This window comes from Amblyomma americanum, chromosome 4, assembly GCF_052857255.1.
Source record: "Amblyomma americanum isolate KBUSLIRL-KWMA chromosome 4, ASM5285725v1, whole genome shotgun sequence".
NCBI lineage: Eukaryota > Metazoa > Arthropoda > Arachnida > Ixodida > Ixodidae > Amblyomma > Amblyomma americanum.
The window spans coordinates 128396508-128424058 of NC_135500.1; the positions used below are offsets into that span (position 1 = coordinate 128396508).

General features: G+C 48.6%; 2 protein-coding genes across 3 annotated transcripts in view; one reads left to right on the plus strand and one right to left on the minus strand.

The window, feature by feature from the left end:
* Nucleotides 1-27551, minus strand: part of LOC144128345 (dual specificity tyrosine-phosphorylation-regulated kinase 4-like) — a 213570-nt gene that overhangs the window by 175217 nt on the left and 10802 nt on the right. The window lies entirely within an intron of this gene.
* Nucleotides 16797-27551, plus strand: part of LOC144128347 (exosome complex component MTR3-like) — a 176951-nt gene continuing 166196 nt past the window's right edge. Inside the window, exon 1 of the mRNA XM_077661682.1 lies at nt 16797-16801. The gene's annotated coding sequence lies outside the window, so the exon portion shown is untranslated. The remainder of the gene's footprint in view (nt 16802-27551) is intronic.

The window sequence follows — 27551 nt, forward strand, 5'->3', positions numbered from 1 at the left end:
GCCCGGGGGCGCGGTGTTGTTTTGGCGGCGTCACCGATACGTGTTGTCGACATTCTCGTTTCCAGCTGCATCGCATACACGCCGTTGTTGCGTCCACACGGTGTCGCAGATGCACGGACGGCTTGCGTTGCACGACGGATGGGTTTCAGAGACAAAGGTTTCTTTGCCGTGTCAACTGTAGGCCTATAGACAAAACACCTCCCGATACTCACGGTTGTTGGTTATTGGGGAAAGGAAATGGCGCAGTGTCTGTCTCACAACTCGGCGGACACCTGAACAGCGCCGCAAGGGAACGGATAAAGGAGGTAGTGAAAGAAGAAAGGAAGAAAGAGGTGGCGTAGTGGAGGGCTCCGGAATAATTTCGACCAACTGGGGATCTTTAACGTGCACTGACATCGCACAGCACACGGACGCCTTTTGCGTTTTGCCTCCATCGAAACGCGGGCGCCGCGGTCAGGTTCGAACCCAGGTACTCAGGATCAGTAGCAGAGCGCCCTAACCACTGAGCCACCGCGGTGGGTCCTTGTCCGTTCTTGGTTTTGAAGGTGCCAAAAAGCAGGACGGAATACGTGAGGAGACGACAGGACGAAACACCTCTTTCAACTAGTTCATTGTACCCACGAAACGTACTATCGGCCAAAAAGGTATACGGGATGCGGATGTGCGGGAAAATATTTATCTAGTCGCTGTAACGTATGCCAGTCACCTGAAATATCGAAGGTGTGTGCGAACCAGCATGCTCTATCACCTGGTAACATAAACAGGCGTTGGGTCGCGAGGAAGCGCCCCAATACTCTTTTTTTTTCGCGAACAAACATCCCGTAAACTTTTGAGTAGTACATATGTATCTTGCGCCGTAACCTGCACAAAGGAGTCACCATGGATCAGGAACAATATGATAAAGCAAGCTCAAAGAAACTCTTCTCAAAGAAAAAAACAAGAAAACCAAGTAGCCTAACGGCAAGTTCTCATGGTTGTCGTCCGAGTGAAATGAGGTCATCAGTAACAAGTTAACGTGACCCGTTGTTATCATTCACGTGACCTTGTTATCTTGTAAACCCATTAGTTAATTGAATCTGCGAAGATATTCTCTCGTCATATTTGGTTGGTTGGTTTATCGGGTTTAACGTCCCAAAGCGCCTCAGGCTATGAGGGACGCCGTAGTGAAGGGCTCCGGAAATTTCGACCACCTGGGGTTCTTTAACGTGCACTGACATCGCACAGTACATGTGCCTCTAGAATTTCGCCTACATCGAAATTCGACCGCCGCGGCCAGGATCGAACCCGAGTCTTTCGGGTCAGCAGCCGAGCGCCATAACCACTGAGCCACCGCGGCGGGCTCTCGTCATATTTCCTTTTACACGTACAGCTGCGCTGATATATCTGAGCCACATGGCATGAATGCCCCCGTAATTTTCTTTTTGTTTTGCCTGGTTAACCTCCCTGCCTTTTCTTTCTTATTTACCCCCTCACCCTCAATTTATTGTTTTCTCTATGCCGCCCACACACACGCGTGCGGTTATACCTGCCAGGTGCGAAGGTGTTGAGCGAAGGAAATATATGCGAGCCATGAGGAGACCCTGAAAACGGAGGCGTGATGAAGACGATAGCGATTGTAACGACCCTGAGAACACGCTCGTAACAGGCACCGTCTCGGCATATAGTTCACGTCGGAGTGGGAGAGGATGAAAAAGAAAAGAGGGAGTAAAGAAAGGGTAAGGGCTTCTTATACTCTTGTGGGTGCAGGCGTTTTTCAGTGTTTGTACGCTACAGACCACATACATGATCACGCTTCGTCTCGTTAGTTGCGTGCAGTTCCGCTTAAACTGAACGTATAAACCGGCTGTAATTATAGAAACAGGACACGTTCATTGAAGCCACAGCATGAAACTTAAAAGCGTTGCCTTGTTGACGCATTGTTCTGAGATTCATCACCATCATTTATCCTTAAGAATCCCTGATGAGGAATCACATAAAAGGGAGGCAGTGGAAATATAGATGGCAATCATCGGTCAGATTAAATAAAGAAGTAAATATGAGTAGCAGACACAAGCAAACCACAGCACAGATGATCTGTCTGACGTCTCTTTAAGGCTCACTCGCGAAGTTCTGCACACCTCTTTCAGTGTTACAGAGTAGAGAGGCTTAAAACCCCTGCAGGGCCTTATCTACATAGTCCGAGTAGAGACAGAGGTCATTGCCACTTGGCTGTCAAGCCTGAACGCTTATTTTATCTTCAGTTCCCGGACCAAATTGGCTGTTTTCATGCTGTCAGGTTCAGTACGCAGACGGACAACAAGATACTATAGGCGCCTAGTTTGCCTCTTGTCGTGACTGTTGTCGACAACTTGAGCTTTGACTCGTTAGACGAGTTAACATCGTGGGCAACACTTCAAGCGATTCGTTAACGGTGTTTATGCTCGCATATTCATCCAGTATGTACCGAATAAGACATGAACCTACGGCGGTTACGGCACGAGTGGTTGCTGTTAGGCTTACTATTGCCAGAGATGAATCTGCGAACTTCGATTAGAATTTCGCCCCTTGAAAGCTGCATCCTTCAGCCCAAAAATCTCTAAGGGGATTTTTTGCGTACATCACTGCATTTTACAATGCATACTAAGGTATACCATCTAAGCACAGTGACCGCGCGGGGGCTCTGCACAGTTGAACAGGAGGTACATTCCATTGTAATCGTTAGAGCTTCGTACGTCAATTAAGCTGTGCTTTACGTAGACGTACGCCTGTTTGGAGGAGGGTGATTTTTTGTTAGCAACTGAAATATGCTGCGGATCGAGCCTGGGTAAGACCGCTAGAGACAACAGACCTAAGTTAATCACTACGAAACGACGCTACCTGGTGCTCCGTATTCGTATTCGTCATTCTCCGCTTACTTTACTGAAGTTCTATCATCAAGCGGCTCTCTATCACAATCTCGTGAATAATTTTCAGACACCTTTGAGCTGAGTCAGAAATTGTCGTATCAAAATGTTCTCTTGTAACGTTAATACACAGATCTACGGTCGTGCTTGCTGTCTAGGGTTTCGCTGTGGGGCACACCTGCAGTTGCAGGGCTTCCCCACCTCTGCGACCCGCGAGTCGCGTAGTTTTCTTTAAATAGGCTGCGGAAGAAGAAAACGGGCCCACTTTGTCTTTAGTGTCTCACTACCTCTTTTTTTTTCGTGACGAAGGATATCTAGCAAGATCTGCTTTCAGACTGTTCTACGTCCTTGAGCCTTTCTATACTGTACAAGCAAAAATTCTCAAAACTATCGCAAAAAGCGCTTGGCACTGACTGCGATGCCGGGCTCAGGTCTCGCACGCGTTGGCCTGTGCCGGGAACGAGGAGGGGGATATAGAGTGACGGGTAGAGGAGGCGAGCTTGAAACAAGAGCTGCCGTTTCGGTGTTGCTACAAATGAGGCGGCGGGTTACGGGCCGTCGCCGCCGCCACAGAAACGGCGGAAAGAAGGCAAGACAAAGAAAAAAGAGGTAACCGGGAAGCTTGAACAGTTAGAGAGACAGACGAACGAAAGAAGAAACAAAAAGATCCGGGGAAGAAGCAGCAGCCCCCGGCGGCGGCGGCAGCCGAGAAGTGAAGCGTCGACTCGAACCCACGTCAGAAGCGTGAAGCGGAAAGACGACGCTGGCGGCTTAGGGCGAAGGAAGCGTGACGAAACGTTAAAAAAGAAACAAGAGAAGACAGAACAATTATCAAAGGAGCAGCACGCGCTTAGCAGCACACCGGCCGCAGTGCTGGCAAAGCGGGCCTCACGTCGTCTTGCATCTGCCGGTCGGAAAAGCAGAAAGCGACGCGAGGAAGGAGGAGCGGCGGCTACGGAGGGATGTGCTACGCGCTACCACTACGTGACTCGGAGACGGGGGAGGAACAATTCGAACACGCCGGGAGAGAACGCGAGAAGAAAGACAGCGCAGGGGAGGAGGAAAATAGGAGACAGACACCTCAAAAGCGTGTCATTAACCCACTTGCAGGCATGCGCGTCAGACAGATAGCAGTTTTTTTTTCTTCTTTTTATTGTTTTCCTTGTTTCGCGATTCGAGAAGAAAAAAAGAGATGGAAGAAGAAGAGAAAAGAAGGCAATGATCGAAAAACGGCAAGAATGCTATAGGTAGAATGGAAAGAAAGGGAGAAGGGAGAAAAAAGAATAAACGATTGAGCATTTGCAAGAAAGTCCAGACAGGCTCGGTATACGATATCTACTGCTGTGCCGCGTACCGAAATGTTGCTGCCACGCGGATATTCGCGATAGGATTGGCAGCGGATGCAGATGTAAAAGAGGAACTGTGAATTCAAAGGCGTTGTCGGGCGCATATCTTGGGTTTTCTGTAAGGGTGAGCAATTTCTTAGTGCGTGTAGGAGTCGCTCATGCAACCATGAAAGAGGTGGGAAGATCAGAAGCGCATACTGACGGGCGAGTTGGCGTTGCATTGCAGACCACGCAGTACGAGCACACATGAACGAAGACAAAGACACAAGTACCACAAGCACCCGCAACGCTCTGGAGCTTGCCGACACACCACTACCAATTTCTGTACCCAATCGACCCACATCTCAGATCGAGACTCCGACCCAGAATTCCTCGCCATCTGGAAACCGTTTGTCGCCGACTTCGCCTGAACGCTGCATTTACAAACGGCTCTCGATACTGTTTCGGTCGAATGAACAGTCCGCTTTGTGGCAACTGCGGCTCGATAGAAACTGTGGAACATATCCAGCTTGAGTGCCCTCCATACGCTGACGAGCGTGCGTGCTATGAACATTGCGTGGAGAAGCTCTCCCCAGTGCCTCTAACAATGAACAGTGTTTCGGTCCCTTAGCCTTCCCTAGGCAACAGGGACATGCACTGAACTTTTTATTTTTGTACTTAAAGGACATTGGACATCTTGACAGACTCTAATTTCATCTTGCATGTTATCCTTATACATTCTGTTATCCTCATACATTCATACAAGTTTTGCGAACTGTCGCGACATCCGTGGGCAGTGACTGGGTTCAAATTAAACAAAAATACAAAAATGGTTGGTAAACGCGATGGCTCCTAGCAATAATGTCAGTGAGAGAGATGCGGTGTCAAAAATAATGTGCCCCGAGAGATAAATAAAGATTACAAAATTGGAGGGGGGGGGGGGGGGGGGCGTTACACTTAAGCTCCGCCTTGAGATCATGACGCGATCCCTAGGAGTCCTCATAACACTCCTGCCGCAATGGTGCAGCGGTTAAGCGATGTGCCACTGCCCTGCAATGAGAGGTGCTACTGCCACCAGTGGGGCTTGTGTGAACCAGGTTGCTCTACCCGAGCAACCTCTCGCGACCCATCATTAATTTAACTGCCGCCTGCCACGGTGCGCAGTTTGCTCGCAAACCGGTGGGCAGGTTGCGATGACGCCACAACGTCACGTGACCTAGGTGGCCCACGTGCCTCCTAGGTTGCTTCCCTGGGGATTTTTCGTGGATTCTTTGCTCACGGTCAATGACGCCGACGTCAACGCAGGATCTTCTGCGACACCAGCCCTTAACGCTATATATGGCGTTAACAAGCAAAACATTCCAGCGTAGCTGAAGTTAACGATCCTGGACGAGGAAAACTTTTATTTGCCACTAGAAGGTGGCGACTCTATCTTCGAACTCTGCGAAGTGGCCAAAGATATCTTTCAAGCGAAATTTTGGATATTCGCAAGAAAGAAGTAGACGAATGAGAAGGGTATGCGCCATTCCAACAGAGGCCAACAGCAACAACGTGAGATTCTGTGAGCAAACGGTGGGAACACATTCGTGCAGCACAGTTGAACTTCGTTATAGCCGTAGCTTCGCTATAGCCCGTGTTGACCGAGCTTCTAAGGAGAATCGTCATTCCTTCGGTATATCCAATATTTCGTTATAACGAGGTTGTACTATATTTCCACCCAGCATTTCGCTTGCGTGTAGCTTCAAATTTGTTGCCATTTGTGCCTGTGTCGCGGCTGTAGCACACTGCGGAGGGCAGGTTAACAGAAGTAGTAAAAGATCAGAATGCTGATTATTTGTTGTGCACTTGTCGACGGTGTTTGTGCTCGAAAGGGTTCACGTTCTTCGGCGTACCAAGCTATACGCGTGCTCCTTGAGAATAGAACCTAGATGACGCCATCCACTGTACGCCACTATAGATATTTTTGTCCATTTAACGCAACCAGTTAGAGATGTGCTGGTTTCCATGACACGCCATAGTTCGTTCTGAAGCTGTATCGTGCGCAAATTTGACCGCCTGCTAATTGCTGTTAATCTTATTTGCGTAAGAAGGCTGTAACGACACTTCATGCGTCACTCGGCCAGTGGGAGTGATTTACACCGCTAGTTCCAAGATTGAGTGCCAGGCAATATACCTCAACTGCCAACGTTTTCACCCGGATAGAGAGAGGTGTTACTCTTGCTTTTAAGCTCCGCTAAGCTTAAACACGGCCCTGGCTCGGCTTTGCTCCGTGAAGTAATCCATCTATCGTCTCTAAATCTTTCGGTGCACCGGCTCATTTTTTTTTTCTTACTATTTTCAAGCGCAACGCGTTACCAACGCATCCATAAGCGTTGACAAACGGCCCGTGTCTAGCTCTCAAGATTACGTCGGCGACCCGAAACTGGCAGTCGCGCAGCGGAGTTCTCTCGCGAGCCATCTTTTCTTTTTTTACGTTCCGTTATTTTCCGTTTCACAACTTCTCCTCCACAACTCCACTCAGCAGCAGCTTGGCGTTGCGGCACGCGTCGTTCGCGTCACTTTATTGCTCTTATTTCTGGACCCAGCCCGTTGAGTTGCTCCATTGGCCACGCATAGCAGAAGCGTATATACGGCGCTCGTCTGCTTCTTCGCGCGCACTGGCTGGCTAGCTTTGGCAGCGGGCCCACCCAAATCGCTCGGCGACGCCGAAGGTGTTAAAAGGGCCACTCGACGCTCCTTCCGAAGTAAGACCGAGTGCGCGGTCACCCCCCGCTGCAGCTCCGGTGAGGCTGGGGACAGCTAGGCCTAAACGGAGGGTTTGTAAGGTGCGCGCGTATGTGAGCTTTTACTGCTCCGACGCCGGCGTCAGGCTGTACGAGAAATGAACAGAAAGAAGAGCAAAAGAGGAGTGAAAGAAGAGTGAAAAGAAGCGTTTGAGAGAACGGAGAGAGCGGGAAGGAAGAGAAAAGAAAAAAGGAAGGAAAGTATAGGCATAGTAACAGGGAGGCTGGAAACGTCACTGGAGGACCGTTATTTTCTCTTCGTCGGCGTGCGCGTCAGTGTGTTTTCACGTCTCACTTTCCACACACAGTGCGCCCCAGGTGGGGGGCTGGGGAGAGGGGGAAGTGGGGAGGGAAGTGTGCTCAGAACAGGGGATGACCGTCAGTCTGCGCCTGCCTGCCTCTGCCGCTATACGGCGTTTAGAAAGCGAGAGGACGTAGAGAGAGAGAGAGAGATAGGGGAAGAGAAGAGAAAAGAGTGGAGAAGAAAGAAAATATACAAAGAGAAACCGCCTGTCGAAGTTCAAGGCCGGATAAAATAGACGGCAAATTGTTTTTCCAGCGCGCCTAGGTTTCAAAACTGGGGCCGATTGCTAAATATATACGCGCTCCGGCTGTGCGCCGTGCGGAGAAATATATCTGCCCTCGCGCCCATTTCCTTCGTCGTACGCACGTTGTATCCGTACAGGCGCTATCGTATGGCACGCAGCGTAATCGCCGCTCCGCGGTCGGACCCGGGAGCCTAATCTGGGCAGGCGCCGAGTCAGCCGGAGCGCGCTGTTATGACAGCGGGTGCTTTCTTTCTTTCTTTCTTTCTTGCTTTCTGCCTTTCGCCTCTCCTCTTCTCTCTCTATCTCTTTCTCTCGTTCGCTCTTGCCTCGAAATGGCAACATTGCCGGCAGCTGCAAAGCGTCTGGTCAGGAAACAGCCCAAGGCTGGGCACCGCCCTGTATTCATAAGCATCTCTAATAACGGGAACGCTTCTCCACAGGAAGCGCAAATAGGCGAAGGAGTTATGCAAGATGGAGGGCATTTTTTATTTCGAACCCTATCGCCAAAGTAGCGGAGTAATTACTCATCAGCATCTGCCCAAGCGCTGCCACACTAAGAAATTATGCTGTTGAGTAATTACCCCTTAATTTCAAATCGGCTCCACCTAGCGGGATTCCCCTGAAAGCGCGGAGTTAATAGACACTTTTAGTTGGCCGTACGTAACGGCGTTACGTACGCAGGAACGTTGCGGGTCGCGAGAGCGCATGCGCAGAACGTTCCGTACGGCTGGGCCGCTTGCGTACGTACGCACGCATCGTGTCGTTGCGTGCGTGCGCTACGGGAACGTTACGGGTTGCGTTGACAAGATGGCGGCGCCCAGCTCGCCCGCTTCGAAATAAATGCATGTCGCCGCTGCATTCTCCGACGGGATAGCTCGCTCAAATGGTAGCGGTTCGCTTTTATTTCGGACACTCTCGCCCACACGCAGAAGTATAAGCGATAACTAGCCCCTGTTTTTCAGATAATTTGGCGATTTTCAAGCTGTAGGCCTAACCGTGTTTACCTCGTAGCGACGACACCTGGCGGAGCACTTCTCTGGCTATTAGTCAATTATTTCATTTTCTTCTGCTTGCATAATTTTTCTTGGAAGAAAAAAAAGACTCTCGATGCAGCCAGCTTTGTTACCAGTAATTACGGATGAAAATTTCTGCAATCCAGCATTTCGAAAGCTGCTGCGGTAGTCGCGGAGCACACGAGAATCACAACGTGATCACAACCACGAGTAAACAAGACAGCGAGAACGGCTGGAGGAGGATTGGCGAGAGGCTTGGCTTGGCTGATGTCAGGAACTTTTCAAACATCAGTTGTCATTTCTTGCGCCAGATGGCGCGGAGAAGCACAGCGGAGCATTTTAGGATGCGCTTGGTACGTCCACTCGGAAGGACGCTAACGTACGGCTAACTAAAAGTGTCATGGACGCGCCATTCGTACCGTACGCAACGTAGTGAGCGTTGCGTACGTAAGCCCGTTACGTACGGCCAACTAAAAGTGTCTAATAGTAAGGGGGGAGGGGGGGACGATGACATTTCTTTCTGCCACTTTATTTTGTTCTGTTCTTAGGTGCGCCATGCTTGGCTGTTTAGAGGTGGGGTCACATTGCATATTTTTTTTTCCAATGCATTCAGGTCATAAGCCTAGACGTAACAACTATACGCCTTAAGTGCGCTAGAAAGGCGCACCTGTTGCAACCCTATGCTAATTTATTGTGAACATTTAGTTTGCAACTTCGGAAGGCTATTACGTAACTGTAGAGTCAACTGCTGACCTTGTCGCTTCGGCTTGACATTCTAAATGAACAGTAGTGACAGACTACAGACGCTACAACAAATATCAGACAAAGGTGTTTTTGAGGACGGTTTTCTCTGCACACTCTTAAGAGGAGTGCTTCGTGCTTTCGCAAATGCTGTAACGCCTGCAAAGAACGTACCGGTTGAAGCTTTATGACGGGAAACACCTTATTAGCGCTTGGACCGCAACTACTCCCAAAGAATCAGAGAGGACATGCCTTTCTTCGTTATTAGTTTCGCTCGAGATTAATGAACCCTTTAATGCCTTTTCATGTTCGATACGAAGGAAAGCAAAAATTTGGTTCTTGAATGCGAATTAAGCGTTCCCTCTTATATTGCTTACGCCTGTACATCGATTTAAGCCATCTTCATGCGCCTCTAAACTAAATTTACGAAAAGTTCTGCCGGCGTCAAAGGTGTCAGCCTAAAAGAAGCACTCAGTTACGTAAGAAGTAACTAGTGTGAATAACGACTTGAATGAGCGCCAATACTGAGTGAATGGGCCATTGAACCTGCAGAGCCACACAGCTCTGGGCTCCCATTATCTACTGCTGAGAAAAAAGCTGACAATATGTTGCGGATGACCTTGCTTAATCCACCGTTTTTTTTCCTCCCTCTATCTTCGCCGTTCCTTGTCCAGTCACTCGAATCCGGCGTTTTATATATATATATATATATATATATATATATATATATATATATATATATATATATATATATATATATATATATATATATATATATATATATATATACATAACGGAGAGAGATTTACCTGTGCGCGTCTCGCGCTGGTTTGAACCTTCAGATTTGTGCTTATTTTGAGTTCTGGAAGAATAGGTGCCGTAGTGGAGGGCTCCGGAATAATTTCGACCACCTGGGGATCAGTGCACGTTAAAGATCCCCAGGTGGTCGAAATTATTCCGGAGCCCTCCACTACGGCACCTATTCTTCCTTTCTTCTTTCACTCCCTCCTTTATCCCTTCCCTTACGGCGCGGTTCAGGTGTCCAACGATATATGAGACAGATACTGCGCCATTTCCTTTCCCCCCCAAAAAAAACAAAACCAACCAACTTTCGTGTGTGCCCGGTATGAGATTGTTTGATGCCGTCGCCTCGCATTATGTTGCACATACGCGTAATGCCTAATATGTATATCACAAAGTGTGTGATTTACGGCCTGCACGCTATAGCATAGCTTTCTCTGGTTTCAAGCTTTGGTAAAATTGAACATATACTTTTTTCGACAGTACACGAATTTAACAAGCCACGCCAACACAGCGTACGAATAACCTAGCGACATATTCGAAAACAGTTTCTGCCCATTTCCTTAGTAATTACAACTACCTTTTTTGTTTGTGTCTGTAGTTCTCTTCACTAGCTTCACTATGCAGTAACTTTCACTAGTTATACTTTTACTACCTCCAGTCATTAAGAAGATAGCGGTTTTGGGACAAGTGTCTGCTTAGTAGCTACTTAGTGATTTCTCCAACCTTTTTCTGAAGAGTGTGTACATACTGAACATACACATACAGTGACAGCTAATAAGATTCATTTAACGTGCACTGACATCGCACAGCCCGTGTGCTGTGCGATGTCAGTGCACGTTAAAGATCCCCAGGTGGTCGAAATTATTCCGGAGCCCTCCACTACGGCACCTCTTCTTCCTTTCTTCTTTCACTCCCTCCTTTATTCCTTCCCGTACGGCGCGGTTCAGGTGTCCAACGATATATGAGACAGATACTGCGCCATTTTCTTTCCCCCAAAACCAATTATTATTATTATTATTATTATTATTATTATTATTATTATTATTATTATTCATTCATGAACGCATTCCCGTTTCCTCTCGGCAGATATGAACACACAAACATCTTGTCTCTCTCTTCCTCCCGCTAGTGTAGGATTCATTCATTCATTCATTCATTCATGAACGCATTCCCGTTTCCTCTCGGCAGATATGAACACACAAACATCTTGTCTCTCTCTTCCTCCCGCTAGAGTAGGATTAATTAATTAATTAATTAATTAATTAATTCATTCATTCATTCATTCATGAACGCATTCCCGTTTCCTCTCGGCAGATATGAACGCACAAACATCTTGTCTCTCTCTTCCTCCCGCTAGTGTAGGATTCATTCATTCATTCATTCATTCATTCATTCATTCATTCATTCATTCATTCATTCATTCATCTCCGTTTCCTCTCGGCAGATATGAACACACAAACATCTCGTCTCTCTCTTCCTCCCGCTAGTGTAGGATTCATTCATTCATTCATTCATTCATTCATTCATTCATTCATTCATTCATTCATCTCCGTTTCCTCTCGGCAGATATGAACACACAAACATCTCGTCTCTCTCTTCCTCCCGCTAGTGTAGGATTCATTCATTCATTCATTCATTCATTCATTCATTCATTCATTCATTCATTCATCTCCGTTTCCTCTCGGCAGATATGAACACACAAACATCTTGTCTCTCTCTTCCTCCCGCTAGTGTAGGATTCATTCATTCATTCATTCATTCATTCATTCATTCATTCATTCATTCATTCATCTCCGTTTCCTCTCGGCAGATATGAACACACAAACATCTCGTCTCTCTCTTCCTCCCGCTAGTGTAGGATTCATTCATTCATTCATTCATTCATTCATTCATTCATTCATCTCCGTTTCCTCTCGGCAGATATGAACACACAAACATCTCGTCTCTCTCTTCCTCCCGCTAGTGTAGGCCAGCGCTCCTTATTTGCACGGCGCGTAGCGTACGCTCCCTCCACGCCTTCCTACGCCGCGCACGACTTGAGAGGCCACGCGCACGACTTAGCCGGGCAGCGCTTGGCAGCCTCGTGCTATACGGGGCCTTCTTCCTCTGCACTTAAATAAACTGCGCGTAACTAAAAAGGTCGCCCCCATTCGCGCCCTCTCTGCTCCGTGTCGAGGGCGGCACAGATCTGTGCGCGCCGTACGGTTCGGTCCCGACTGAACGTTACTGCGCCACCGAACGCTGAGCGCTTAGCGTTGCGCGTGTCGTAACAAGGCGAGGCTGTGCACGCCTCGCGACGATCCAAGAGGAAGGGAAAGAAGAAAGGCTGCGGTGATCTGGCTGAGCTATAGCTTTAGTCCAACTTTCTTTTTTTTTTCTACCCCGACGCGAATTCGACCCCTTGCTCAAGCTCTGCGCGCCCATTGACTGCACGCGCGGGCAGCGCCCACGTCTCGGGCGTAACACCATCCGCGCGAGGAAGCCGCGCCCAGCCCCGCTCAGCTTTCGGTTTCCGTATCGGGGCCGTGTGCTTCCTGTAACTCGCGGGGGGTGTCGTGGTCTTCGTCGTCGACGCTGGCTTCGTTTCCATATCAGTTACCGGTGCGGTGTAACGCGAGGCGGCGTGGTCGATGGAAGCGGTGTTGTAACCGCCGCAACCACTACTATACTTCCATCACTTCATCGTCTCGCCGACGATCGCAACGCATAAATTCGACCCCTTCGGGCGGGGCTATCTGCAGCAATTGTTTTCTTTCTTTCTTTCTATCTATCTTTTCCCTGCATCTTCCTCATTCTTTCTTATTTTTCTTTCATCTTACATATCCTCGGTGAGAGAGGGCGTGACCTCCGCTCCTCCTCCTCGCCCCAGGGCGCCGAGGCAGAGGCGCAGTCGTCGCCCAGAGGTCCGATTGCGGCGAGACCGAGGAGGGGCGTGTCGCCCGGGGGCAAGTTCTCCGCGCCTTGTCGGACGGGTCGGGCCAGCCGCCTCTCGCATCCGACGTCGCCGCCGCCACATCCTAGAGCCGTCGCGGTGCCCCATCAACTGACCGGCTCGGAATGCGACCGGAAAGCGTAGCAGCGGGCGAGTCAGCGCGCCCCTCGCCGCCTCTTCCTCGGTCTCCCCCTCACTCTTCGAGGAACTCGAGGCACCCCCGGACGGCACGCGATGTGAATGCGTTACTTTGCCTCGTAACGGCTCGGTTATGCGCGCGTGTCGCTTCTATAACGTGCGCGCTGCGTGTGTTCCCGCGTTTCTAACTCGTTAGTCACGTGTGAGAGTGTTGATTGAGTCGGGAATAGTTATATAGTAATCATAGGAGTGAGCAAGCCTTGGCTGGGTTGGGGCGGTGACGAAAGATGGGGAAATAAGAAACAAAACGTCTCTGCGCTTCGGAGAAAATGTCGGTGCCTGTTTGTACCTTGTGCGATGGATGTTCCTTGGAGCTCCTCGACTCTGATTAGTAGTTTGCTGCCTTCCTGCCGGTAGTTTTCGCGGAAGAAGTTGGTGACGCGAATATGACGTTGCGCTTTGAGCTATACAGCACATACATTAGGCATTATTACTGCATTTTTGGGACGTCAACAGAAATGCTCTGACTGGAGAACTTAGTTGCTGTACAACTTAGTTCACGAAAACACACACACACACACACACACACACACACACACACACACACACACACACACACACACACACACACACACACACACACACACACACACACACACACACACACACACACACACACACACACACACACACACACACACACACACACACACACACACACACACACACACACACACACACACACACACACACACACACACACACACACACACACACACACACACACACACACACACACAAAGAAAAACTGCTGACAGAATAAGTTCGGTGCGCAGAGTAGGTTTATAGCCATGTCTATGTGGCAACAGAGAACAGTCACCGTGACTTAAGACATAGAACATAATTCTTCCGCATTTTTAAACAGTTTTTTTCTTCACTCAACACCGCTCGCAACTCTGTAACCGGACCACAGTCACAGAGCCGTATTCCTGAGCTCTGGAGACTGACACAGTCGTTCGTGTGGCAGACGATTAATGGTAAGCAGAAGCCATCAAGACACGAGGCGTATGAGAAATGATTCGATTGGCCATAGGATACCTTCGGCTCCCAAATGGAACGTGTCACGGCAAGCTGACACATCGACAATCGAACAGCGCTCTGTGGAAAAAGCTATGGCAGCATCGGCGGAAGAGGAAAGAGTTCATTGCTTGGGATCGAAATATAATAATGGCTTCGCGTGAATTATTATTCCCAATAGTAACCGATGGTAGCAAACAAGTGAAAGCGCAACCACATTCAGCTGCTGGGAATGACAGATCCGGACGTTGCATTGGTATTTTTTTTTTCACAAAGATACAAACAAAAAAGAATACGATAGTTAACGACGCAGCAACACGGGAAGCGGCATTTCGCAGAGAGTGAAAAATATATGGGAGGTTCCGGAAATAGGACCCGCTCCACAGAAAGGACGTATAACCGAAAAGAAAACGGCGCTGAGCGCACTACAACTTGAAGCTTCGAGTGCAGAACAGAAGAAACCGTTCTAAAGTAAGGAAGCTCTTGCTCGAAGCGGCCCAACACAGCTTCTCCCTTCTTCAGTGGTGAGTCAGTTGCAAGCTGGGGAACATTGCGCAGATTGCTGGGATTACTTTTAAAGCTTTCATCGCGGATAGAAAGCCAGAAAAAAAATAGAGGAAAAATAGTGATAGAAAACACTCGTGGGGGGGGGGGGGGGGGGTGACTGCTGCAAAGGAGAGAAGTCTGTAGTGCATGTACTTTCAGAGAGAGCTAGAAAGAAGGAAAAAGAGACCGTGCGGGTGCCAGGAAAGGAAACCGAAATTTGGAACTTGAACAGGCCAGCTCAGTGGGTTTTTTTTCAGCGCGTGTATCTTTCAGTTTCCAAGCGTAGTGCAAGTACGATATTGACTGGCGGCGTGTGGTGTGCTGTCGGCCGGTTTCAGTTTGTCCATTGTAACGCGCGGCGACGACTATGGGGCGTACGCGCGTGGCATTGGCGTGCTCAGGCTCGGTTCGCTCGCTAGATCGCCTCTCGCGACCTTCCATTCCTTCCTCGCTTTTTTATTTCTTTCTTTCTACCTTTCGTCACTCACACAACCAAGCTTGTTTGCTTGCTTGTTTTGCTTTGTCCGCGCCTCTTGTTCTGTCTTCGCACTCTCGTCGACATCACCGCCACATGCGGGTGACTTGCACGCCTATACGAACGACCGGGGCAACAACGCCGGGGCGCAGTCGAGACCATTTCGGACGCGTGCGCAATCAGTCGACCGAGATCGGCTTTTTATTTTTTTTTTTTCAGCCGGAAGGGGGGGGGGGGGGACCTCGCAAAGGGTTTTCCTGCCGTTCGCCTTCTCCGCCCTTCGTGTTGTCTTCTTTTGCTTTTGTTTTGGCTTACGCAGGGCCGGCTTGGCATCTCTTTTTCCAAGTCGTGCCATTCGCAAAATAAAAGAATTAAATAGAGAAAGAAAGACGAGTCGCCCGCGAACCCGCATACTGTCCTCGGGGTGATTGCTTTCCGGGAGTTTCCACTCGAACGCCTGCCCTGCGCGCTGTCAGAGACACTGCACTACCTTCTACCCGTCTTTTTTTATGTTTGGTGTTTCATGTTTGGTGCCACCAAACATCAGTTGGAAAACAGGAATTCCGTGAAAAGGAGGTCTAGAGGTTGGCATTGGCGTTCTAAATGAACGCTCGTTAGTTCGTGAACCAACACCACCTCTCAAGAGCCAGAAGTCGGGGATATCGGGACTAAATGAGATTTCTTTCAGTTCGAGCGGAGCTGTTTGTTCGTTCAAGGGCAAACAAAAGCTTGATATACGGGCCACTTTATTTATTTATTTATTTTTTGCTGGCTCTCATCACTACCCAAGTATCGCGGTTATATAACTGTTGGGTTTGAAATTTGCACTTACCGACAACAAATAAAGTACGATAAGGCTCCCACGCAAATACTATATTCAAGCAGCACCGTGGTCAGTGCAGAGCAGCACAGATCACAGGCGTCAGATTCTAACTTCTAACTGAAAGGTTCATAGAGACCCTTTTCCCAGGCATTTCGCTCCAGAAGACCCGAGCATCAGGCAGCGGGAGATTTTGTACCCATCGGGAAACCGGATGCCACCCTGCGGCACTGGGGAACGAACCCAGCACCTCCCGAATGCGAAGCGGATGCTCGGCCACCGCTTCGCAAGGCCGCAGAGAACCAACAACCATGCTATTTGACGAGCAGTAAAACCAAAGTCGCTCATTCCTGCTTTCTCGCTGTTTGATTCACGTCCGCACAGTTATTCCTTGGACTTTATCGGCTAATAGTTAATCCCATCTATCGCTGCGGAGTGGTTTATCTGCTACAGTCCGTGTTACTTTGCTTTTCTTACTACGTACCGTACCAAACTGCCAGTAAAGTTACTTTTCTACCTACCGCAGTGGCTCAGTAGCTATGACGCTCCGCCACTGAGCACGAGGCTGCGGGTTCGATTCACAGCGCAGGGGCCGCGTGCCAATGGAGACGAGATTCAGAAGCGCCAGCATATTGAGGTTACGATGGAAAAAACAAAGTGCAGTCGGTCGAAACTAACCCGGAGTACACCACTCACAAGTAACAGATCAGCGCTGGCACGGGGGCTCTGTTAATAAAAGCATAAAACGGGATACACGCCCATTGGGTGTCCGGGTATTTTTCCCTTCGTGTTAAAACACAAATGTCTGGCTGCCTTTTGCTTCTGCCCGCGGTAACCATGGCGTACAGTTCGTATCTTTTATGTGGTAGCTCGCATTCCCCGAACTTGGCGACGAATTCTCCTCAGGAAAGACCTATTGTTCGTTCCAGTCTGCGCAACAAACCGTGTTCGCTTTCATCTTTCTCCAAGGGCTTAGTTACAAATATAGCACGTTCACTTTCACGCGCGCTGCTTATCGCCCGCACACAGCGCGGAACCCGTTTTGCAAATCGGAATGCTTTGAATCGTTCGTATCGCAATGTTTCACCCGTCGCACGGAAACGCGGGACGTTTTCCAGGAACGGAGGGAACCGGTTAGTCGTTGGCACGCGAGTAATTTCAAATGCGCGTGATGTGGCGCTGCTTGTTCTCACGATGCTATTCTTATTCTCGCGTTCCCCCCTGTGTATATAATCTCTTTCGCGTAACGCGCGCTTTGTTAAGGTTTCCTTTCTCATGGCAGTGCTTGTGACAAATGCGCGCGAATGTCTATATTTGTCGAATCCTTTATCATTTCCAGACTGAGTATCCATCGTTACGCCTCAACACACGGACACGTCCGGTCTCTTGCTTTGAAGATGCAGGCGAGAATCGAGCAAATATATACTCTACGGCTCACAAGTGTGCTCTGTCTACGTAATGCGATTATAGCTCGAGTCTCCTTGCTTTGGTTGTTCTGACCCAGTTGGGCACAGTGAGATGATGCTCGGGCTCACTGCAGCCAAGTTTTATCTGCTCACGAGCGAAACTTCTGGAATAGTATACCTATATGTATTGACGAGTACATTTATTTTAGAAGAGGAATTGCTTGAAGGCACTGGTTGGGGAAATGGGATGAGGTATGGGTACGGGATTGGTGTGGGTATGAGAATAGGTGTCCGAGTGGGTGTGGGAATATGTATGGGCGTGGATATGAGAATGGGTATGGTGGTCGGTGTGATTATGAGAATCAGCACGGTTATGACATGGAGATTGGTTTAGATATGGCTATCTGTAAAGACATAATACGAGAACAAGGTCCCCTCCAACACAACACCTTTTGTAGCATACGCATACAAAAGTGCTTCCGAAGGATATTTTTACCTTGCTTTGGCTTTTAGTTTCTTCCGGTGTCACAGAATCTCAGTTTTTCTTCGCGAAAGCGTGCCCTCTAAAATCATTATCCCAAGCAAGAATACTCTTCCTTTCCGCATTACTCGTGCCATACCTTCCCGCTGCTTCGAGTTCGCGCTGGCGGCAAATCGAATTCCCTTGTTACGCCCTACTTCGCGCAGGTCCTCGTGCACGGCTAAAGCAGGGGAAACAACACAGAGACCAGAGGCGTCTCCCGTCTTTCAATTCTTTTTTTTTCTTTCTGGGCACATCGGCATAGAAAAGCATCCTTGCCCAGAAAGAGCGCCAGTTTTGCCTGAATGGAGAGATGACGCCACTAGAAGCGTCGCCCCGAAGCTTCCAGTGAGGCTCCTGGCTGTGATCACATCCGAGATCATTTCGGCTCGCGAGATGGCTGTTGCTTATTGCGCGCATTCCGCGAAGCGTTGCTTTTGCGACGGGAGAAGACAGCCCCGAAAACACTGCGCGCAAAGCGCCTCTCCGGTTAGATAAAAAAAGCATAGAGAGATATACAGAACGAAAACCTAGAGAACGCGTATGTGGTACAAAGAAGTAAAACGTCAGTGATGTAGCAGCTGTATGGTATACGCGTTCGTATAGCTGGCACAGTTTTCTCGGTCAACGATTTCCGCTATATATTTCTTTTTTTCTGCTCGACGCATTTTGATTCCGTGCATCCACTTGTCATGCAGCGAGCGGGAATATTTTCCAAGCAGATGCAAACTCCTGTCGGCGGGTGTGCCGCGCTATGATGGCATGCAGGGTCTGTAGGTGGCGACGCACGGTGGTGAAGATTGAAATTCAGGTCACCCCGTGCTATGCTTTCAAATTTTGCCTTTTAAATAAGACGCGCAACAGCTGGATAGGTTAATGTAGCCGCGCATCAGTTGTTGTTTGCCTCACAACATGATCAGTAAGTCTGCCGGTACACGAACTTCAACATCTTTGCTTTATGGTCTGCTTTCTCCAGACCCGCTGCAGAATCAGCTTCAAGAACGCTAGCGACACCCGCCTTCTACGCAGGCGAACTAGCGATGTATGTCAGAAAAATTCAACTTGCAACCTCAAATACACAGGTAACCTTCCTGTTTCCTGCGAATAAACCGAATCTCTTTCCCGGGTAACGTATGACGTCACACAGCGGGAACGGGTACGGTCGCGCCTTGTGTCGGGCATCGAACTTAATCCTGACAAAACTTCCGGTCTCGTCGGCGCCAGCGATAGTGGCGCCAAACACCGCCAGAGGGCCAACCGCTTTACAGCCTCGCTTCGGAGCAAATGTCCAGCAGCAGTGCCCCAGCAAGACCAGCAACTCCCGGCTGTGCGTCTGCCCTCTCCATCCGTGCAGATCAGCCAACTTTACGATCCCGACCGCACCAAATCCGTTCCTGACATTTACTGCTTATCGTTCTCGGTCGGCCAGGTAGCACTCAAACTCGTAACCCTATACCCGTTCAGTGCTGGCAACCCAGGGACTGGAAGTAAGATCAAATTGCAATCAAACTGTACGCGCTTGTCGCGGCATGAAGCTGGAAACGAGACTGCCGTTAGTCCTGCCCCTGCCAGAATTTCTTTCTTTATTTCGCCTTTATACATTACTTTCAGTTCTTTTCTCTTTTCGACTTCCATCTAGCAACTTACTGTTTATATGCCATTAGAAGCGTGCAAGCGTTGAGTTGGTTCAAAAACCGGGGGCGAATAAAAACTGCGTTAGGTGCACGCAGTTAGCGGCGCCGAGGCTCCGAACCGGGATCCGGCTGCGATAATTGGAGATCACCGTGTTTTCGACGTATATCTGACAAGAAGGAGAAGGAAGTAATCCTCGAATTGAACGCCGGTGCCGTGACAACTGAAGTGCATTAAATCTGAGCCTTGCGGGCGCAAAAAAAAAAGAAAAAAAAAGCCATGTTAGGACACGGATAACAAGCGCCATGACGAAGGCAGTTGTTCGGAAATGAAAAATAGCAACGCAACGCTGTGACTCCCAATAAAAGTGCAGGCAGAGCGGCTAATAACGCCGTTTATACCCGATGATATCAATCCCGACCTCATTAGGAGGGATTTAGTGCTCAGGGATGGAAGTAACACTCGCTGCAGTCTTGCGAAGCGACAGTTTATTATCTGTTCGTCTTTTATTGTTGCTGGTTCATCCAGTATCGCTGCAGCTTTTTTGTTGCTTTTTGCTTTAGTGGCCTAGATAACTTCGGAAGTGAAGATATTAATTGAAAAGAAGCGATTAAAATAAAAATACCTTCAGACTATAAGCGAAAAGCGGGTCTGCATGCCGTTGAAAAACAAAAAAAAAGTTTTTCATCGCTTCGTGATTACCCCAGAACACATCTTCCAACAGAGGAGCACAACAACAACATCTTTGTTTGTCTACCAGCGTTGCTATTCCGACTAGTTTTTCAAAAAAAGTTCCACATTCTAATGTTACAGTAGAGGTCTGTAGCACAGGCCTGTAGTAGAGGTCGGTAGTAGAGTTCTGTAGAGTCATGTAGAGGCGTGTAGAAGTCTGCAGAGGTCTCTCCGTGCAGACACTCCCAGCTTCCAACTAGCATTCTCGTAAGAGCTCCAGGGATCTAATCTTTGATCGGAACAGACGAATGCAAGTCGATTCTTTAAACGTAGCCCTCATAGACTCAGAAATGATGCCGTCATTGACTCGCTGAACGTTAATCACGCATGCAAAGTTTAATCGTCCGGTTCGTTTGATCCTGTGCACACCAGTCATCACTGTATTAAACATGACAAAATATCTAAGATGCGTCATCACCCCACGCGTTCAACTGTGTCGCCAACTTCCCGCCCAAACTGCGATAAGGCTGCGCGCCAAGAATAAAACAAAGCTCAGGCTGGTGTCCTGCATAATTCCGTGATCTCACCGCCCATTGTGGCCTCCGGCAGCTGAGGACATGATCGCATCATGCGTTAATACACATGAAAACAAAGTGGCAGCTGGAGCTATTTGAAGGTGAGCACTTGAGGCTTTACTCCACTCTCATGTCTCTCTGCTTCAATTTTGCTAGGAAGTTGAAGGGGTGGGGGAGTAAGTAGTCATATTATTTTAACTCCTACCTTAGCTTCTCCATCTAGCACTGTCAGCTCGAAAGAAAAGAAATTCACTGTCACTCTTGTTCATCATCATAACTAGCATCAGCCTGACTACTTCCACTGCCGAACGCCGCGGCCAGATCCTCCCAATTGAGCGTCTCCTGATCCAGCTGCGCCACCTTATCCACGCAAACTTCTTAATCTCGTTATCAGTCACTCTCAGCTCACTTCTGCAAAGCGTGGGCATACGGTGCTGGGGAACACTCATATAAAACGCGCCAAGTAAAATTTCTCAAGGGTTTTAAATTAGCCATCGTAGTCGACGAACCTACGTAGACACAGCAAACGCACAAAGCCAAAGAGGTAAAAAGAACAAAACATTAAACGCAAATAATACCATACAGCCTATAGCCGGCGCCTCTTGTGATGTAGAGCTCCTGGTTCTTAATATAGCGGACCGAAGAGATGTTTTCTGTTACACATGTTCTCCCAGCAGCGGATTAAAAGGCATCGCGGAGCCCTCCCTCTCTTAACCATTCCCTCTCTCCCACGGGAAAACTGCATTGGCTTCCCTTATTTGGGGGAAGAGGGAAAAATAACCAGGGAGAAGGTGGGCATGTTAACCAGGAGGGTGTTTCGGTTGGCTACCCTGCACTGGGGAGGAGGGATGAGGGGATTGAAAAGGGAAAGGGAGAAGAAAGTTCAGGAAAAGCGTTGAGCAAACAGGAGGGACACCTCCCTCCCCTATACCGCTTCCTCGAAGGGTACGCCCCTCAAACGCGCCCTCTGTGTTCTCCCGAGTTCGTTACCGATTCTTGCGTTGCGGTTTCCGGTTGTCGATTTTAGTTACAAAAAGCACTCGACAAAATACTCGGGTGCCGGCACCTGATTGCCATCTCCTTTGCAACGCTATGTAAAACGCCACAGAGGAGCACTAGGTACTGCTTATTTCGCCTCCGGGCTTCGTCTCGCTTGCTGCGTATGCACGCGTCGAGGAGGTGCCTTTCGGTGGCGGGGGGGGGGCTCAGTCCAACACCCTCTCAATGCTAAGGCCTCTCCACCGGCCGCGTGACGTCACGCCAAGGGACCGTGCAGGCCCCGCGCTCCGCGATTTCAGCGCGCCGCGCCCGTCTGCACTATTCGGGTACTGCCGTACGTAGCTGCCTTATAAGTGATTCCTTCATTTTCATTTTTGTCGTTGCTGCAGAAAAGAAATTCGCTAGTTTGTGCGCGCCTTAGGCTATCATTTTATCTGCTTTATATATTTTTTTTATTGCAGAACACCTTATTGTCAAGAAAGTTCGAGCTGCTAATACAGTTTTTTATAATAAACAATTTAGCATACGGCCGCCAATTTCGCATTATTGGTCATTATAATAAAAAATTGATTAGTTAATTTCAATTAATCATCTAATTATTAGGTTCTATCACGTACATGATGTCTGCCGTGCGGTAAAATCCATCCGCACAGACCGCACATGCGTATATCTAGTTGTTAAAGTAGAAGTTCGTGAACATTGAAAAAAAAAAACACCGTCTACTGCGCATTGTGTTAGTTTTATTCTGTATTGTGTTTTGCTTAAAGCTTTCACACACAGCAATAATGACACTCACAATAATGTTGCGCTGTTGAGTATTTGTACAGCTAATCTGACCCTTACAATAAAAAACGACGAGACACCAGCAATGAAGTGTGCGCAAAGCATTTTTATTGCTTGGGAATAAAACTTACTTCTTCTTAAGCGTTGCTGCTTTCCGGGCTGCGGCCTTCTGCTGCGCATTGTCTTGTATGGCATCATTTCTTAGTTTGCAAAAGTTGTTTAGAACAACGTTGGTTGCAACGCGTACTACCAAGCGCAGGAGAGTTTGTGCAGTGTGGCCATTTTCACATGTCTCAATGTCGTGTTCGTCCAGGAGGGAAATCGTCTGTGAAATCACGACACCACGTTGATTTCTACAGGAGAGAAAATCTTCCGCGGTTGCTCCAAAAGACAACTTCTCTGCAACTAGTTTAGTCATCAGTACCATGTGAACTGTGCATGGCTGGGGAAACTTCAGCCCTCCTCTCGACAGGTTAGCTATCATGGCAGTATTTTCCGCTTCGATCTCTCGATTTTCAATCACCAATGTGCTGAAGCAAGCAGAACATGAAAGCTTCTTTAAAGCAGCATGAGCAGCGTATCCTGCAATGTAGACAATAGCATCCATGTCAGAGTGGGCGTGTGTAATATCGTCGTCGCTGACAGCCACAGAAAAGTTGCATGGGACAAGATCCTCACTTACGTCTTCAAACTCTGTTTCCTCGCGTGGAAATGTCAAAAGTTTTTGAAGACGAAGCTTCTTCTCACATTCGTAGAGCTGACGCACGGAAATGTGGTACTGTGATCCTGCCAGCTGGCGGTAACGGCCGAACCGGTCTTCTAGCGCATCCGTCTGAAATTTGCCCAGCAGTACGTACTTGAAGTGAAGTTCTTCTAAGCAGTAGCGCGAGAGTTCTACCAGAGAATAGCATGTCAGTCGCAAAGCACTGTGAGTCTCTTTCGTCAGCGAGCCACTGGTGATGTTTATTCTTGCCCAAGCGTCCAACCAGTCCACAACGCCGCTCAGGAAAGCTAACTGTGTGTCATCAACAGACCTTACAGGGTCTTGCATGCTGTCCCTTAGCCTCTGGTCTTTGCAAGGGGTCTTAACATTGACTATTTGCCACCATGTGAGGATAACGTCAATGAAAAGAGCAGTCGACTCAGCTTGAGGAATCTTGAACGCGGAACCATGTGTCCTGAGGGCATTTGAAACAAACTGATTAATGACGTCGAGAGCGAGCTTTACATTTTGCCGCTCCATTGAGGTTGGATTCACGGCTTTTGCGTTCAGTCTGTAAGCAGCCTTCACAAGCGACGTCTTCTCTGAAGAATAAAGCTGCCGCACAGCTGCGAAAGAAGCAGCTTTCATACGAGGAGGCCCTTCGGGCATTGCTCCACTCAAGTCCATTTCAGGGAAATAGAGGCATGTTCCAGGGTTTTTCTGGTTAATCCAATTGTTCCTAATGCACTTCAAGAGATGCACAGGATCGACCACGTAGAAAAGAGGGCGAGCGTTATCGGCTGGATGGGGATAGACAATGCTCACCTGAGGACTTGTAGCAAATAACGACATCATCTTGCGGTTCAGAGCATTGTTGTCCGTTATCACAGCGATAATTTTGAGCCCCATTTTCTCAACATTAATGATTATGTTCTTAGCATGCTCGTGCAAAATTTCTGCGCTCAGTTTGCTCACAGGTAATATGTGAATGACGTCCTTGTTTGCAGAAAGGAGTGATTGTACCATGAACACATGGGCTGTTGTTGCTGGTTCCGTTGAATGAACCGACGATCCTACTATTGTGCCCCCTTTGTAGTCGAAGTATGGTTTTATGTGGATCTCATCGATCATCAGGGTCACTGTCTTCTCGTGGTCTTTCATTGATTTGACTCGTTCTCGGATGTAGGAGAGACAGTGCGGTTGATTTTGCTCCACAAGAGGGTCAGCTTTGTAATTTGAGCAAACACGGCGCAGTGTGGAAGGATGGGGCAGAATGATTCTTGATGCAGCTCTTGTGAAGTGATATGCGTGAGGAGAAATTGAATTCAAAATACTGGCGAATACCAGCAGCTCTGCGCTATACACATGCTGTTTCGCGAGGAGAAGCTCTATCTGCTCAACCAGAAATTTCAGCAAAGAAGACTGTTCTTTCGTCGTATCACTGTCCTCAATGAGGTCTGCAAGCAGTGAACCGACAAACTGCAATACTTTAGTATGTTTCGACTCTTTCGTCACCTCAGGTATATTATGCAAGCCTATCTCGAGTTCTTCTAGCAGCAAGGACAGGCTGGAGGTGTCGCATACTTGAGCTGGCAGAATCCTGCCTGAAGGAAGCGACAGAAGCTTCACTCCATTCAAGAAAACAGAAAGTGACAGATCAGGGAGAACTACCAAGGCGCATTTCACATTAGGTGAAGGATCATTCTCGATGAGAAGGAACCTAACGCACTGCTCATCGACAGAAACGGTCCAGAATTTCGTGTTGCAGATTCCAGGCAACTTAGATTTGAACTCCTCGTAAGATGAAACTTTGTTTCTTTTCTGTTCAAGCTCATTAGACTGAAGTGACTTCCTCATAGCCTCCTGCAAAGCAGCGTTTTCCCTTCTTGCTTTTTTCGTCTCTGGCGATTCACTCCGTCCAGGCGTTGAGGACAAGTATTTTGGGCAGTTTGGAAAAACAGAAGGCGCAGCATCAATCTTCAACTGTAGCCTGTCACGCTTCACCTCTATTATTTTCCCTGTCAGTTCATCTTGGTGTGACAACGTCGTAATGAAGTCGCCTGCGTGGAAGTGCAGTTCACACACCTGCACGAGAAAATGAAGCAAGGCCATTCGCCATGACTCTCCATTGCCTAAAACACTAAGTAAAAAGAGTCTGAATAGTGAACAGCTTTTACATATTTACACAGCTTTTACACAAGCCTTATGCACATCCACAGAACTAAATGCTTCCTGGACAATTCATACATAAGTGTAAGAAGTGATATCATTGCCTACAAAGACAGCATGCCTTTCCGGGAGCGACAGCTCACAACTAAGATAATTACCAGCGCCTATTAAGCAATATTTCAGAGTCTTACCCTCGAATGCTCTGTAGGTGTGAAATCCTTCCGTGGAATGGCTCGCAACCAGGCTTTTCTTCGTACTTCGTCTCTTGGGAAGCAATAAACACGTACTTTGGGACCATTCTGGTAGTTCCCGCGGCACCCGGGAACACAGCACCGGCCCATGTTTCACGAAGTTGCACTCGCTACACGGCAGGCAATCAGTTTCCCATTCGTGCGCTAGCACAGGTACGCACGCCACACAAGAAACGGCCACACGAAACAGACACAGCCGTGCGAGGAGCGAACGGAAATGCACCCAACGCCAGGCTGAAAGACTCAAGCAGCAGCTAGACGCTCACTGCAAGACTGCGTTCGTGTCTGTGCTTGCCCGGGCAAGCGCGAGCACATCGAGGGAGACAACCGAGCGGAGCGGAGCCGCGCTTGGTGAGCAGCCTGACCGGACACTTGGCGTGACGTAGCGCGTGTGGAAAGGAGGGCCTGGAGAGGCCTGAAGAAAGTATTTAGAGGGTGTTGCTCAGTCTCTCGCACGCGCCGCGTGCCTCGAGCGAGGCGCCATTGATTGTCGGCTTCTATTGGAATCGATGGCTGAGGAGTCGAGGCCCCCGGAGGAGCGTTGTGGCCGGGCGACAAGAACGAGACGCTGAACACACTGGGGGGGGGGGGGGGGGGGGGGGGGGGGGGGAAGAGAGGGAGGAGGGGGAGGAGGAGGCAGAAAACAGAAAGCAAGCTCGATCGATGCTCTGCAGAGCTGGGACGTTTCGCTTGCGACTGGCGCGTTATTATGAGGCGCACGACGGCGCGCGCGCTCGCGCCAGCGGGACACGTATACAAAGCAACAGGAGGAACAAGAGACGCTCGTTATACGCGTTTCGCCAGTGCTGAGTTCGAAGAAGGAAAACCAAGGTGCTTGCATTCGTTTCGTAATCTTTTTTTTTTGTTTTGGAAACAAAAGCCAATCTTAGACACTTCGTTTTCTTGCTGAAACAGTGGCCTGTATTCGTAATGCGCGTATTCCATTATGCGAAACGCTGCGTGCCGCTATCCAACTAGTTTCCAAGAGAGAGAGAGAGAGAGATTGTCCAAGGACGTTTTTGTCGCAGCGATTTGGGTAGAGAAAAGCGACCATTGTTTTAAGTCATTCAAAATGTGAACGCGCATTCACGCGCTCTAGTTATCGTTATTATTATTTTGTTTTTAACATCCGCAACATGTCACTATACGGGCTGTGCTCAGCGGCAGCGTATTTGTAACGCACCAGATACGAGCGCAATTATTTAACGATGGGTTTCGTACGCGTATACGGTTTTGGCGTCTGAGCCGGAAAAAAAAAATGTACGGATACTTAGCCCCAGTTATTCCACGCCGTTCCCAAGAAGTACGAGAAAATGGCGCAGCTTAACTACCTAACCACCTAGTCGACGCTAACTGCCGCGCTACTACCGTTTGCTAGGCGGCAGTTCGGGCAAACTTTAAAGGAAGAAACAGGAACCGAGCAGCGGTTGCGTATACTGACTCCGTTGCCTGAGTTTAGACGAAGTGCTTTTGCTGGGGAGGTTTCGACCTGTACGCGAGTCTACCCTCATTAAAACTAGTTCTAACCCTTCTCAATAGGCTTTCGCTAATTTCACAGGCAGTGTTTTAGAAATTAAGGGCAAAGGTAGGAGCACGTAGCGCGTGTGATTGCTAAACAGACCTACCGCCTCATTGTATCTCCGGAATAATTTGATGTATTCTTCCAGATAGCAGTAATCAAAACGCGATGAACTGAGTGCGCATTCAAATGTTTGCTCTTTGACAGTCTAGACTGACGTATTAACATCACAAACTTG